Genomic DNA, 16,308 nt, shown 5'->3' with positions numbered 1-16,308 from the left:
GGTCTATCCCCATTTTGCGGACTGTGTCCTGATATATCAGATTTAGACCACTGCCGCCGTCCATGAGGACTCGTGTGAGATGGTATCCGTTTATTATTGGGTCTAACACCAAGGCAGCCAATCCTTCGTGTCGGATGCTTGTCACGTGATCCCCGCGATCAAAAGTGATCGGGCAGGCCAACCAGGGGTTGAACCTAGGGGTGACGGGCTCTATGGCGCGTGTGTCTCAGAGTGCATGTTTGCTTCTCCTCTTCGTCACATGGATCATGTTGACTGTTTTAACCTCTGGTGGAAATTTTTTCTGTCCTCTAGTGCTTTGCTGGCGAGGCTCATCCTCGTCATCGCTTGGTGTCTCCCCCCCCTTGTGTTTGGCGTTTAGCTTACCTGCTTGCTTGAAGACCCAACATTCTCTATGGGTGTGATTTGCAGGTTTATCGAGGGTACCATGAATCTGACATAGTTTGTCAAGAATCTTGTTTAGGCCAGACGGTCCATCTCTACTGCCTTTGAAAGGCTGTTTCTGCTTACCTGGTTGAGAGCCCCTGAATCTGGCGTTTACCGCCGTATTATCTGGGCTATCTTCTTTATTTCGATGCTTGCTTTTATTGCGTCGTAGTTTTCCATTGCCATCCCTGACTCTGGATGTGCTTGGGTCGTTGGTGCTACTGCGAGCTAACCAGCTGTCTTCGCCCGCGCAAAAGAAGGTCATGAGACTTGTTAGAGCTGCCATTGTTCTCGGTTTTTCTTGACCGAGGTGTCTGGCGAGCCATTCGTCCCGGACACTGTGTTTGAAAGCTGCTAAGGCTTCGGCGTCCAGACAGCCGACGATTTGGTTCTTCTTGGTGAGAAACTTGTTCCAAAGCTTTCGGGCGGACTCTTCGGACTGTTGAATTATATGACTTAAATTGTCTGCATCCGGAGGTCGGACATAGGTCCCTTGAAAATTAGCCCGAAAAGCGTCCTCGAGCTCCTCCCAACTTCCAATTGAGTTTTCGGCGAGGCTTTTCAGCCAGTGCCCAGCTAGTCCTTTAAGCTTGATGGGCTAGTATTTAATGGCATGCAAATCGTCTCTGCGAGCCATATGGATATGGAGGATGAAGTCCTCAATACAGACCCCAGGGTCTGTGGTCCCGTCGTACGCCTCTATGTTCACTGGTTTGAATCCTTTTGGGAATTCGTGATCCAGCACCTCATCGGTGAAACATAAGGGGTGTGCGACACCCCTGTACTTGGATGTGTCGGCGTTCTGGGAACGGGGGTCCCCAGACTTGCCTGCCTGCGGCCTGCGGCGTGGCTCAAAGGGGGGCCCAGCACGGCCCATCTTCACCAGCACAAACCCAAGACCCTCGCGAGGGGCCAAGCCTCGCGGGGCGGACGACACGGAGCTTCCTCAGGCATGGCCTCATTAGCCTGGCTCGCGAGGAGGCGGAGAGATCAAGGCGGGGTACCTCGCGAGGTGCCCGTGACGCAAGCCATGACGACTCAGGGCGCCAGGCGGGTGCCAGCCCACGCAGCGTCCTCTTTTCCTCTTTGGTGCAAAGGGGGCAAGCACAGCCGCGGAGTACCGAGGCATCAGGTAAAGGTTGCCGTTTCGGTGCAACGAGACCAAGACCAGGAGGACTACAAGACGGAGGTCACCGTGGAGCCCAAGACGGCGTCATCACCAGAGCTTTGCGCAGGCGAAGACTACTTTTGTCAGGATAGTTGATACTTGCTGTCCCCCTTCAAATTAGCCCGCCATTGTTGGATCCCTTCCCGCTCAATATTTGGGGAGAGGACCAGGGCCACTATAAATAGGACCAGCCACCCGCGTAGCAAAGGGGTTCGAGGTTCGGCTCAGTCTCCTCCAATGGCTCGACAAGTAGAGAGGTGGTAAAGAGAGAGAGAGAGATAGAGAAAGGAGGCTGAACTTCTCCCAGCAGTTCATCACCCCAGCCAAGAACAGACCCTCACGAGGCTGTTCTTCCTTGTACTGTCTATTATCATCAGCCCAAGAGGTAATCCACCACACCACACAGTGGAGTAGGGTATTACACCACAACGGTGACCCGAACCAGTATAAACCCTGTGTCCCTCGTGTTGTTCTTTTTGTAGCTTTGATCCTAGCGTGGAGGAGGGGTGCAGGGAGGTAGGAGGCGAAATCTCCGTGCGCACCCCAGTGTTCGAACCTCAAGGGTCTGCCGGAACCCGAAATCCGACATTTGGCGCACCAGGTAGGGGGTGCGCCGGAATTCGTCTTCCACCGCTCCGTTCTCCTCCGACCATCACGCCCATCTCTGACGCACATCGGGCCCGCGCGGAGCGCCGGGCCGCCCTCGCTTCCCACGTCGCCCAGACAGCCCCTATCGGCGGGCATCCTCGCTGTTCCCCATCGCCCGCCGTCAACGCCGCCACCAGCCCGGCAGGGGACGAGCGGCAAGCATCGTCTCAGCATCCATCCGTGCGCCAAGACGGCCGCACCGCGACTCCCTCACTCGCCACGGCTGCATCTTCGTCCCGCGCGCTTCGCGCGCCCATGGAGGCTCGGGCTACACTCATAGCGGTAAACGAGCTCCTGCGCTACCGCCGCGTTGACGACGTCTACGAAGAATGGCTCGACCGCGTCGCCGAACTCGTCCGCGCCACAGGGGGCTCGCCCGCGCCGTCCGCTCCGCTGCACCGCACCCCGCCCCGCGCGGGCGACGAGGCTCCGGCAGCGCCCCGGCCGCCTCCTCCTCAAGAAGACACCATGGCTCCAAGACGCGTGGCCCCTGGGCGGAACCCGCTCCGTCAGGTGCCAGCAAGGCAAGAGCAGAGCTGCCAAGAAGTCCCTCGCCCGCCAGAAGCTGCCCGGGCACTCCCTGCTCCAGCACGTCACGACCATCCTCCTGCTCCGGCGCGTGGGGACATGCAGGACTAGGCTCTCCATCACCCAAGGCCCCCCGTGGCCACAACAGGCTGCCGCGCTTACACCACCGAACTGCGCAGTGTCGCGTGGCCAGGCAAGTTCAAGCCGGACCTGCCTCCTCGCTACGATGGCACGGCCGACCCTGCGGAGTTCCTCCAGCTCTACGAATTGGGCATCGAAGCTGCCAACAGAGACGAGAAGGTCCTGGCGAACTGGTTTCCCATGGCGCTCAAGGACGGGGCCCGCACCCGGCTCCGGAACCTGGCTCCAGGCACAATCTCCTCCTGGGAAGAGATGCGCACCCGCTTCATCACCAACTTCCAAGGTACTCGCGACTGGCCACCCGCCGTGAGCGACATGCGCCGCATCAAGCAACAACCCGGGGAGACCCTGCAGAAGTACATCCAGCGCTTCAACAACGCACGCCTCAAGATTCCCAAGGTGACTGAAGAGGCCATCATCTCAGCCTTCTCCGACGGCGTGCGCGACGTCAAGATGAAGGAGGAGCTGGCGATGCATGAAGACCTGTGCACTTCTTTGGAGCTGTTCAACTTGGTGAACAAGTGCACCAGGGCTGAGGAAGGGCGTCTCTCCCTCCTTGAGCTGCCTGCCACAAACCCGGAAGAGAAGAAGCTCAAGGCCAAGGAAGTGAAGCGCAAGGGGGCTGTCGTGCTCGCGGCAGAACCAGACACCAAGCGGGGCAGAGATCAGCCCGAACCCCCAAGGGCAGCCGGTACTGCGTGTACCATGACCTCCACACCCACAACACCAGCGAATGCCAAGAACTCTGAGCCGTGCGTGAAGGAAGGATCGGCCGTCGCCCTGACTGTGGTGACTGGGGATACGGCTGAGGAGGAGGAAGGAACACAGGGCGCTGGGAAGACCGTGGCCCGCGCCAGGGATGGCGCGACCAACCTCGCGAGGATCGCTGGTAAGACCCACCTCGCGAGGGAGGCTGGAGGGATCAGCCTCGCGAGGATCGCCCGCAAGGCAATGCAGGCCTCCCACCGCTGCCGCCGCAGCCAAGGAGAAACGAGGACCGCCGCCAGGACGAGGAGGCTGGGGGCTTCCAGGAGCCGCGCGCGATCGCCTGCATCCTGGGCGGAGCTCAGGCCCCAGCCTCTCAGCGCATCTTCAAGCAGTTCGCCCGCAAAGTGAATGCAGCCCTCCCCAGGCTCGAAGCCACGCGCCCTCTCAGGTGGTCGGCGTGTGCCATCACCTTCAGCTCAGCAGATCAACTCAAGTGTGCGGCTACAGCCTCCTCCCGATGCTTTGTTCCCCAATCATCAGCAACGTGGTGGTCACCAAGACCCTCATCGATGGCGGAGCAGGGCTCAACGTCCTGTCCGTGGAGACGTTCAACAACCTCCAAGTGCCCTACAGCCAGCTTCAGCCAACCAAGCCCTTCTCCAGTATCACCGACGGCTCTACAGTCCCGATCGGGCAGGTCCGCCTCCCTGTCACCTTCGGGGCGCGCGACAACTACCGCACCGAGCTCATCGACTTCGATGTCGCTCACATCCGCCTGCCGTACAACGCCATCCTCGGGTACCCGACGCTGGCCAAGTTCATGGTCGTGACTCACCATGGCTATAACGTCCTCAAGATGCCAGGGAGCGGCGGAGTCATCACGGTGCCCTGTGAAGAGAAGGACGCAGTGTGTTCCCTGGGGCGAGCCTTTCAGGCCGCATCACTGGAGGACCCAGATCGCGGAAGCAGGAGGCTTCCCGAGGCCGCCCCCAAGAAGTAGAAGACATCGTCCGGCCTGGCCCCTCAGTAGGTAGGCCCCTCTGGGCCCGTGCCTGCCCAGGGGGAACCTCCTTCCGTCGCATAGGAAAGCGCGCCCGGCGCCCTCCTCAGGCAGGGCTCGGGGGCTCTCCCCTGGAGGGCCACCGACCTAGCAAGGGTCACGAGGGAGGCGCTGGGGCACCACATGGAGGCGTGTTTCAGAGCACGTTTCCCTCAAGAAGGAGCAAGGCAAGGAGATCCAGACCCACAGGAGTTCGTCAGCAAGGCCATTCAGGAGCTATAGGAGTCCACAGTCATGAGAGGCGCCTGCCGCCTACCAGCAGTGGCTCCCCATCTAGGCGAGGATGGCGGGCTGCGCGTCTGCGTCGACGTACCAGGGCTCAACCAAGTGGCCTCCCTAGAGCGCCTCTGGCCCTCGCGAGTGGGGCGCTGCGGAGGTCCACCCCACAGCTACGTTCGCATGCCTTACGGCTTGCCGAGCGCGGCTGACGCGTACCAGCGCCTCATGAAGGACGTCGCGGAGGCGCAAGAGGCCAAGTGCTCCGCAGCCCTGGCGGAGAAGAAGATGGCCCGCGAGGAACCGCCAGCACCTTCGGAGCCTCCCGAGGCCCTTGGGCCTGGGGACTCATGAGGATCGGCACCCGCAGCCCACCGAGCCGTCTACACCAACACCCCTTCGTCTTCAGCGTCATCAGGTGACATCTTTCAAGTTTCACTTCCAGCTGGGAGCGCCCCCAGGGCTGCATTATTCCCAGGCCGCGTGGGTCCATCCCTGTGGCGTATATCCCTTTTTATTTCGCGTCGTTAGCTTACCTTGTTGGGGGCGCCCCTCGGGCTGCATGATCCCCAAGCCGCTCGGGCCAGGCTCAGCGGCATGAACCCCATTTGCGCTCATTTCCGGTTATGCATTAGAACTGCCATGCTTGATTATTTGATGCCAGCCCGCGGCGCCTCCTTTTCTCCATGCTGACCACTTGCACGTTAAAGGGGGGGTACCTGAGCATCGCGACTCAGGGCTCTTACTGGCTCTCCAGCCCTCACCCTCTGGCCTTGACCACGGCATCATGACCTGGCATACCAGCGACGACTGAGACTAGCTCGAGGGCCAGGACCCGAGGACGTAGAGTGCAGGCATCTAACCAAACTTGCAGGCACACAACACAAGATAAGGCCTAGTGCCAGGCGCAACCCGCCTAAAGGTAGGGCCCCGTGAGTCCCGCGCTGGCTCACGGGTGCCCAGATACATATCACCAGGCCCTACCGAGCCAGCCACGTGCCAGGGCGGGGCTGTACACGCCCCGGGGGCTCCTCCCGGAGGGGGCCCCCCTCCCACGCACTAGTGGAAGCACCATGCTCCGTGCTGGCTGACGACATTGCCGAGGAGCGGCTATGCCCGTACTCATACGGAAGCGCTATGCTCCGCGCTGGTGATAAACAGCTGAGGGTGGCCTCCAGGCCGCATCAACCTTAGGGAGCCCAGTGCTCAGTGTCTAGCTTCATCGCAACGCCTCCCCTCGGGAGTGCCGCGCGAGGGGGGCTAGGCACGGGGGCTGCGCCAGGGTCACGCCCAGACGCACGCCGCCCAGCCAGGTCCCCACGGGCCTGGTTCGTCGCGCGCCTCTCCCCGAGCGGAGCCAAGGTATGAAGGCCATTTGAGCGCCAAGGGGGACTCCTGAGCATCGCGACTCAGGGGCCTAACTTGTCACATAGCCCCTCACTCCTTGGTCCCATCCTGGTTTCTGGTCGGGCTCTGCAGACGTAGAACGGTGGATCCGCCCACATCACACCTCCCTACTTGCTGTTCGTGCGCCAAGGGGGACTCCTGAGCATCGCAACTCAGGAGCCTAACTTCTCACGCAGCCCCTCACTCCTTGGTCCCGTCCTGGTTTCCGGTCTGGGCTATTGCTGGGTGAGGTACGCGCGGGGCCGGGCTCTGCCGGCGTAGAACGTAAGCAAGTAGGAAGGAAAAGCACAAATTGCAAAGGAATTCGAAAGCAAATATTACAGTCCACACTGTTATCCCAGTATCAGGCGCAAGTTTAAACACCTCCCCGAGGCATGATACGTGTGCAGGAATCAAAAGCAGGGCAGGAGCCACGATGGAGTCACTTGACGGCGGGGGAGCGGCGTGGCGTGGGCTCGCCTCACGAAGCAGCGGGGTCGATGGTGCCTTGCTCCAGCTTGGTGCTGAAGGCCCGGAACTTCCCCAGCAGAGCCTCTGCACGACCCTTCACGGCCTCGGCAGCAGCCGCCGCGCGCTGGCCGCTCACGGGCTCCAGCAAGCTGTCAAGGTCGAACCCAGGATCGCGAAGGTGGATGTGGGTGAGAACCCGCGTCAGTGCTGCAGAAGACAAAACGCGCGCCTCGGCCTCGGCCGTGGGGCCGAGGCCAAGGGCAACATCTTCAAGAGTGTGGACCAAGAAGGGAAGCAGCTTGGCGGGGCCGTCCTCGGCGCCGGCCAGCGGGCTCTCCAGGCCGCTGTCGTAAAGCGTCCTCAGCGAGGAGCACGCCTTCGCCTCCAGCTCCGTGAAGGCCGCGCAGTCTTCGGCGAGGACCAGGGCCTTGCCGTCCAGCTCGGCCTTCCTCGGCCCCAATTCCTGCTCCAGCACGCCTAGGCGGTCGCGGCGTTTCTTGAGCTTGGCCTCCCGGCCCTCGACAACCGCCTCGCGAGCCTTCACGTCCTCCTCCTGCTCTTGGCGAAGGCGAACCTCTTTCGCGAGCTGATCCCGCAGGCCCTGCAGCTCGTCCTCCAGCACCTTGCAGCGACCACGGGCGTCGACCACCTCTCCCAGGGCTGCATCATGAGCAGACTTTGCCTCAAGGACGGCCTGCTTCTCCTCGTCGCATGCCGTCGAGGCCTGGACTAGCGCCGCCCGAATCGAAGCGTCGGAGCGAACCCATCCAGAAACCAGCTCCAAGCGCCCGGCCACCAGGCGGGGGTCGGCACCGAGAAGATCCTGCCGCAGCCGGTTCAGCTCAGCAACAGCGCGGTCCAGGACGGCGGAAGTAGTTGGGGAGATAGCAGCCGGTGGAGTAGGAGGAGAAGGTGGTAGCACGGCCGCAGCATCCTGAGGCGGAGTCTGCCGCGCCCCGACAGCTGTAGCAGTGGCGGCAGACGGGAGCACCTCGGGAGCCACTTGGGTTGTGGGGGTTGAGCTCGCCCCAGCCGGCTCAGTCAGGCCCCGCGAGGATGACTGGGCGGGAGAAGCTTGCGCGTCACGGTCACCTTCCTTCAGGGGCGCTGTCACGAACGAAACCTCAGGAGCCCCCTTTGACTTCTTCGCTGTGGGCGCCAACCTATCCAAAGATGCGGACGTCAAGCCTCAGAAGCAGAGCAAGAGATAAAGACAAGAATCGAACACTTACGGGTCGCCGCCAGTGAGCTCAAGCGGCCTCCGACCAAATTTGAAGCCTGAAAGCCGGCTGGAAGGGTCAACCTCGGGAAGCTTGGAGGCGGAAGGTGCGCCTGCGGTTCGCCCTGGGGCCGGGGGAGACCCGCGGGAGATCAGCCCGGTCCTGTCCTTCATCGGGATCGGGGGCGAGCTCCCGCCGTCCTGCTCGTCGTCGTCTTCGCCGTCATCCTCGTCGTCATCATTCGGAGAGAGGTGGAGAACGTGGGACCTGCGCCGGGGGAGGGGAGCCCTCGACTCTCGTCAGTCGCCTCTGAGTCAGGCCCTTTTCCGCACTCCCCTCCTTCCTCTTCTTTGCCGGAGTCGCCGGAGGGCACGTCCACCGGTCCCTCAGGAGCCTCCAGGGGCACGGGCCCTTCCCCGTTGAAGACGGGCATGGACTTCACTACCCGCTCCCAGTCGTCGCGAAGGAACAAGGGCGTAGGAGCGCCCTCCAACCTCGCCACATTGCCCCCGACCAGAGATTGGAGAACCACGGCCAAGTCTCCGTCAGCCCAGGCCGCAGGGCTCGGACGAGGCCTCCAGATTGGAAGCAAGTACTGCCGAAGCGGAGCCAGCTGGTGCTCCAGGAACTCCCTCAGCAACGACGCGCCGGTCAGCTTCGCCGCCGCCATGTCGGCCGGCCTTAGATCCGCGTCCATCTTCTCCAACACCATCTTCGCTCGGGGATCCGTGAGCTCCGCTCGACCCCAGTTGCTGGAGCTCGTAGGCTGCTCGGTGGGCAAGATCAGCCAAGGGTGGATGCGCTCAGCGTCCACCAAGACCCACTTGCTCCTGAAGCCCTCGATCCTCTTCCCAGAGTTCGAGATGGCAATGGCGCCACCGTACGCGACGAAGCTCGCGCATGCGGAAGTAGGACCGCGAGAAGTCCGGAGGGAGAAGTAGTGGCGCAGCAAGGCCACTGAGGGCTGCACCCCAACGTGGGCCATGCAATAATAAGCAAAGATCGCGAGGAGAAGGACGGAGTTGGGATGGAGATGCAGAGCCTGCAGCTTGTAATGGCGGAGAACAGAGAAGAAGAACTCAAAGAAGGGAGGCACCAGGCCTGCGGCAATGGCGCTTACGAAGAGCGGATAGAAGGTGCTCCTCTAACCCTCAGAGGTGGCAGAGCCGGCCTTGAACACCTTCGCCCCGTCGATGCCTCGCACCGTCGCTATCCGGCGCAACCGGGCAAGGCCCGTCTCCGACACGTTCGGCGGGTCCAGGGCAGACGAGTACCAAGCCGCGGCCGGGGGCTGGCGAGGCGCCATGGCTTCCAGGGTCGCACGGTTAGAGCAGATCTGGAGATTTCGGAGGAAGGGAGGAGAAGCGCGGGAAAGGGGATCTGAACGGCAACCGGGGGAAGCTAGAAGAAGGGCCTAGGCGGACGCCACTCTCTTATCAACTCGCGCGGCTGCTAAGGCGCCCACGTCCAATCAACTGCCACGCGGTGCCCAAGGCCGCAGGCTATTAGGGCCCGCGGCGCTTCGCTCTTGCCCTTCCGCCTCCCTGCACGGCCAAGTCCGGGCACGCCTTGGGCCCGGGGGCTACTGTCGGCGTTCTGGGAACGGGGGTCCCCAGACTTGCCTGCCTACGGCCTGCGGCGTGGCTCAAAGGGGGGCCCAGCGCGGCCCATCTTCACCAGCACAAACCCAAGACCCTCGCGAGGGGCCAAGCCTCGCGGGGCGGACGACACGGAGCTTCCTCAGGCATGGCCTCATTAGCCTGGCTCGCGAGGAGGCGGAGAGATCAAGGCGGGGTACCTCGCGAGGTGCCCGTGACGCAAGCCATGACGACTCAGGGCGCCAGGCGGGTGCCAGCCCACGCAGCGTCCTCTTTTCCTCTTTGGTGCAAAGGGGGCAAGCGCAGCCGCAGAGTACCGAGGCATCAGGTAAAGGTTGCCGTTTCGGTGCAACGAGACCAAGACCAGGAGGACTACGAGATGGAGGTCACCGTGGAGCCCAAGACGGCGTCATCACCAGAGCTTTGCGCAGGCGAAGACTACTTTTGTCAGGATAGTTGATACTTGTTGTCCCCCTTCAAATTAGCCCGCCATTGTTGGCTCCCTTCCGCTCAATATTTGGGGAGAGGACCAGGGCCACTATAAATAGGACCAGCCACCCGCGTAGCAAAGGGGTTCGAGGTTCGGCTCAGTCTCCTCCAAGGGCTCGACAAGTAGAGAGGTGGTAGAGAGAGAGAGAGAGAGAAAGGAGGCTGAACTTATCCCAGCAGTTCATCGCCCCAGCCAAGAACAGACCCTCGCGAGGCTGTTCTTCCTTGTACTGTCCATTATCATCAGCCCAAGAGGCAATCCACCACACCACACACTGGAGTAGGGTATTACACCACAACGGTGGCCCGAACCAGTATAAACCCTGTGTCCCTCGTGTTGTTCTTTTCGTAGCTTTGATCCTAGCATGGCGGAGGGGTGCAGGGAGGTAGGAGGCGAAATCCCCGTGCGCACTCCAGTGTTCGAACCTCAAGGGTCTGCCGGAACCCGAAATCCGACAGGATGTACCATGGCGTTCGGATGGTTGTGGTATTTGGTTTTGATTTTGTGCCGGAGCACGCTTCCTAGATCCATAGATGGATCTGGTCGTACTAGATTTTTGGCGCAAGTCCTCACGTACATCGTGTGTTGACTTATGTGCGTATTTGTTATCCGCTCTATCGCGGTCACAAGGTGGTAGATCCGGCCGGTTGGCCGTTTCATTTTTGGCTGTGTGGGCTCTAAGGCCTCGTCGTTGAATTCAGGTAACAGCTTGCGCTTTGGATAGCTCTTTGTGTGGTAACTTCCACCATACTTTGCTTCGTTGTCGAGCACTTTGTTCCACCTGCTGTTGAGTGTATTTTGTGCGGCCTTAAGCCTTTGCTTCTTCTTCTTCAGAATCCTCGATTTGGCAATAAGCCTTATGCGGAGGTTCTCTTGCTCCAAGTACGTTTCCGGAATGATGTGTGCATCTTTGTCCGGACTGTTTTCCTCCCCAGAGGGGGTTTGATGAGGTTTATACTCGGCGTCGCCGTGTTCGGATGTCGGATCCGTACTATGTTCGTTGCTTGCAGCTTCATCGTGCTCTGCCACTAGGGCCATGTGGTCGTCGTTTCCTCTGGAATCGACTGGATTGTTATTTTCTCTTGCGTTGTTATCGCTATTTTTTCTACGGCGGGACTTAGAGCGGCGCCGCTGACGTCGGCGCTTGGGTTGCTTCTTGGAGGGGCCATCCTCCACTGTCTCTTCGCCATTGCCTTCTTTGGATGTATCCACCATGTATATGTCATGTGATGAAGTGGCTGTCCGGCGCCCTGTGGGCGCTGGTTCCTATTTGTCTCCTGCATCTTCGTCCATGCCGTCGATGTCTTCAGAGTCGAAGTTGAGGATGTCGGTTAAGTCGTCGACAGTGGCTACTAAGTGGGCGGTGGGCGGGCAGCGAATTTCTTCGTCGTCCGTATCCCATTCTAGCCGGACATAGTTCGGCCAAGGTTCTACTAACAAGGAGAGAGACTTTAATGAATTTAGCACATCGCCCAAAGGCGAGTGCTGAAAGATATTCGCGGAGGTGAACTCCATGATCGGCGCCCAGTCGGATTCGATGGGCACGGATGCGGGCGGCTCGGAGTCCGTGGCCGGGGACGAATCCAGTGCTTTGGTGACACGGCTCTCGTAAGGGGTGAAGTCAGTATCCGGCTCCATCGCCACTGAGAGTGCGGCCTCCATGGCGGGGTCTATCCCTCCGTCCTTGGATGGTGCCATTTGCTCCGGATTGAAGGATGGAGTAGTTGCAGATGCGATCTCCCGAACACTGTCCGATGGCAGAGTTAAGTCGTGTTCGTCGTGACTGTGCGGCACACCTGACATGGGCTCGAATCCGTCGAAGATCAAGTCTCCGCGGATGTCGGCAGTGTAGTTTAACTTTCCGAATCTGGCCTGATGGCCAGGGGCGTAGCTCTCGATCTGCTCCAGATGGCCAAGCGAATTGGCCCGCAGTGCGAAGCCGCCGAATACAAAGATCTGTCCAGGGAGGAAAACCTCACCCTGGACCGCATCTCTATCGATGATCAAAGGAGCCATCAAGCCTTATGGTGACGACACAGTGGAACTCTCAATGAAAGCACCAATGTCGGTGTCAAAACCGGCGGATCTCGGGTAGGGGGTCCCGAACTGTGCGTCTAAGGCCGATGGTAACAGGAGGCAGGGGACATGATGTTTACCCAGGTTCAGGCCCTCTTGATGGAGGTAATACCCTACATCCTGCTTAATTGTTCTTGATGATATGAGTATTGATACGTCCATTTTGCATCATGCTTTTATATCGATATTTATTGCATTATGGGCTGTTATTTCACATTATGTCACAATACTTATGGCTATTCTCTCTTATTTTACAAGGTTTACATAAGGAGGGAGAATGTCGACAGCTAGAATTCTAGGCTGGAAAAGGAGCAAATATTAGAGACCTATTCTGCACAACTCCAAAAGTCCTGAAACTCCACGGAACACCTTATAATAAATAATGAAAAATCCTCGCCAAAGATGAAGACCAGGGTGCCCACACCCTTCTCACGAGGGTGCCCCCCCTAGGGTGCACCCCCTGCCTCGTGGGCCCCCTGGTGACCATATTCTCCTATATGAAGTCTTTCGTCGAGAAAAAAAGAAGAAGCAACCTTTCAGGACGAAACTCCGCCGCCACGACGCGGAACCTTGATGGATCCAATCTAGAGCTCCGACAGAGCTGTTCTGCCGGGGAAACTTCCATCCCGGAGGGGGAAATCATCGCCATCGTCGTCACCAACGCTCCTCTTATCGGGAGAGGGCAATCTCCATCAACATCTTCATCAGCACCATCTCATCTCAAAACCTAGTTCATCTCTTGTATCCAACTCTTGTCTTCAAGTTCGGGATTGGTGCTAGTAGGTTGCTAGTAGTGTTTATTACTCCTTGTAGTTGATGCTAGTTGGTTTAATTGGTGGAAGATCATATGTTCAGATCCTTTATGCATATTAATACCCCTATGATTATGAACATGTTTATGCTTTGTGAGTAGTTACGTTCCTGAGGACAAGGGAGAAGTCTTGCTATTAGTAGTCATGTGAATTTGGTATTCGTTCGATATTTTGATGAGATGTATGTTGTCTAGCCTCTAGTGGTGTTATGTGAACATCGACTACATATCACTTCACCATTATTTGGGCCTAGAGGAAGGCATTGGGAAGTAATAAGTAGATGATGGGTTGCTAGAGTGACAGAAGCTTAAACCCTAGTTTATGCGTTGCTTCGTAAGGGGCTGATTTGGATCCATATGTTTCATGCTATGGTTAGGTTTACCTTAATACTTTTGTTGTAGTTGCAGATGCTTGCAATAGAGGTTAATCATAAGTGGGATGCTTGTTCAAGTAAGAACAGCACCCAAGCACCGGTCCACCCACATATCAAATTATCAAAGTTCCGAACGCGAATCATATGAGCGTGATGAAAACTAGCTTGACGATATTCCCATGTGTCCTCGGGAGCGCTTTTCCTTATATAAGAGTTTGTCCAGGCTTGTCCTTTGCTACAAAAAGGATTGGGCCACCTTGCTGCACTTTATTTACTTTTGTTACTTGTTGCTCGTTACAAATTATCTCATCACAAAATATATCTGTTACCACTTATTTCAGTACTTGCAGAGAATACCTTGCTGAAAACCGTTTATTATTTCCTTCTGCTCCTCGTTGGGTTCGACACTCTTACTTATCGAAAGGACTACGATAGATCCCCTATACTTGTGGGTTATCAAGACTCTTTTCTAGCACCGTTGCCGGGGAGTGAAGCGCCTTTGGTAGGTGGAATTTGGTAAGGAAAAATTTATATAGTGTGCTGAAATTTACTGTCACTTGTTACTATGGAAAGTAATCCTCTGAGGGGCTTGTTCGGGGTATCTTCACCCCGACCAGTAGATCAAAGAGTTTCTCCTCAACCTACTGAACCTATTGAAAATTAAATTCCTTATGAGTATCCTTCGAGTATAATAGAAAAAATGCTAGCTAATCCTTTTACAGGAGATGGAACAAAGGATCCTGATGAACACCTAATATATGTGGATGAATTTTGTGGACTATTTAAGCTTGCAGGTATTCCCGATGATGTTGCTAATAAGAAGGTCTTCCCTTTATCTTTGAAGGGAGACGCATTGACATGGTATAGGCTATGTGATGATATGGGATCATGGAACTATAGAAGATTGAAATTGGAATTTCATCAAAAGTATTACCCTATGCATCTTGTTCATCATGATCGCAATTATATATATAATTTTTGGCCTCGCGAAGGAGAAAGCATCGCTCAAGCTTGGGGGAGGCTTAAATCAATGTTATATTCATGCCCCAATCATGAGCTTCCAAGAGAAACAATTCTTCAAAAAAATTATGCTCGGCTTTCTGAAAATAATCGCACCATGCTCGATACTTCTTGTGCTGGCTCTTTTATGATGAAGACTATTGAATTCAAATGGGATTTATTGGATAGAATTAAACACAACTCTGAAGATTGGGACCTTGACAATGGTAAGGAGTCAGGTATGACACCTAAGTTTGATTGTGTTAAATCTTTTATGTATACCGATATTTTCCGTAAGTTTAGCACTAAATATGGACTTGATTCTGAGATAGTAGCCTCTTTCTATGAATCTTTTGCTACTTATGTTGATCTCCCTAAGGAGAAGTGGTTTAAATATCATCCTCCCATAGAAGTAAAAGTAGTTGCACCTATTAAAGTTGAAGAAAAGACTGTCACTTATAATGATCCTATTGTTCCTACTTCTTATGTTGAGAAACCGCCTTTCCCTGTTAGGATAAAGGATCATGCTAAAGCTTCAACTGTAGTTCATAAAAGCAATATTAAAACATATACACCTCCTGAGCAAGTTAAAGTAGAACCTAATATTTCTATTGTTAAAGATCTCTTGTCTGATAATATTGATGGGCGTGTTATTCAGTTCTGCGGTGAAACTGCTAGAATTGCTAAACCTTGTGCTAAAGATAAACATAGACCTGTGGTAGGCGTGCCTGTTATTTCTGTTAAAACAGGAGATCATTGTTATCATGGCTTATGTGATATGGGTGCTAGTGCTAGTGTTATACCTTATGACTTGTATAAAGAAATCAAGCATGAACTTGCACCTGCTGAGTTAGAAGATATTGATGTCACAATTAAACTTGCTAATAGAGATACTATTTCAGCAATGGGAATTGTTAGAGATGTTGAAGTCTTGTGCGGGAAAACTAAATATCCTGCTGATTTTCTTGTTCTTAGTTCTCCACAAGATAGCTTTTATCCCATTATATTTGGTAGACCCTTCTTGAATACAGTTAATGCTAAGATAGACTGCAAAAAGAATGTTGTTACTCTTGGCTTGGATGATATGACTCATGAGTTTAATTTCTCTAAATTTAGTAAACAACACCGTGAAGAAGAATTGCCTAGTAAGGATGAAATTATTGCCGTACCTCCTAATGATCCTTTAGAACAATATTTGCTAGACCATGAGAATGATATGTTTATGAATGAAAGAAGGGAAATAGATGAACTATTCTTTAAACAAGAACCTATGCTAAAACACAATTTGCCTGTTGAAATCCTAGGGGATTCTCCTCCACCTAAGGGTGATCCCGTGTTTGAGCTTAAACCGTAGCCTGATAATCTTAAATATGCTTATCTTGATGAAAAGAAGATATATCCTGTTATTATTAGTGCTAACCTTTCAGAGCATGAAGAAGAAAGATTATTGAAAACTCTAAAGAAGCACCGTGCTGCTATTGGATATACTCTTGATGATCTTAAGGGCATTAGTCCCACTATATGTCAACATAAAATAAATTTGGAAGCAGATGCCAAACCAGTTCGTGATCCTCAACGATGTCTGAATCCTAAAATGAAAGAATGGTAAGAAAAGAAATACTAAAGCTTCTAGAGGTAGGTATAATTTATCCCGTTGCTGATAGTCAGTGGGTAAGTCTTGTTCATTGTGTCCCTTAGAAGGGAGGTATTACTGTTCTTCCTAATGATAAATATGAATTGATTCCACAAAGAATTATTACCGGTTATAGGATGGTAATTGATTTCCACAAATTAAATAAGGCTACTAAGAAGATCATTACCCCTTACCTTTTATTGATCAAATGCTAGAAAGATTATGCAAACATACACATTGCTGCTTTCTAGATGGTTATTCTGGTTTCTCTCAAATACCTGTGTCGGCTAAAGATCAATCAAAGACTACTTTTACATACCCTTTTGGTACTTTTGCT

Source organism: Triticum urartu, chromosome 5A (genome assembly GCF_056163025.1).
Source record: "Triticum urartu cultivar PI428250 chromosome 5A, HENAU_Tu73, whole genome shotgun sequence".
NCBI classification, from domain to species: domain Eukaryota; kingdom Viridiplantae; phylum Streptophyta; class Magnoliopsida; order Poales; family Poaceae; genus Triticum; species Triticum urartu.
This window is presented reverse-complemented; position numbering follows the sequence as displayed.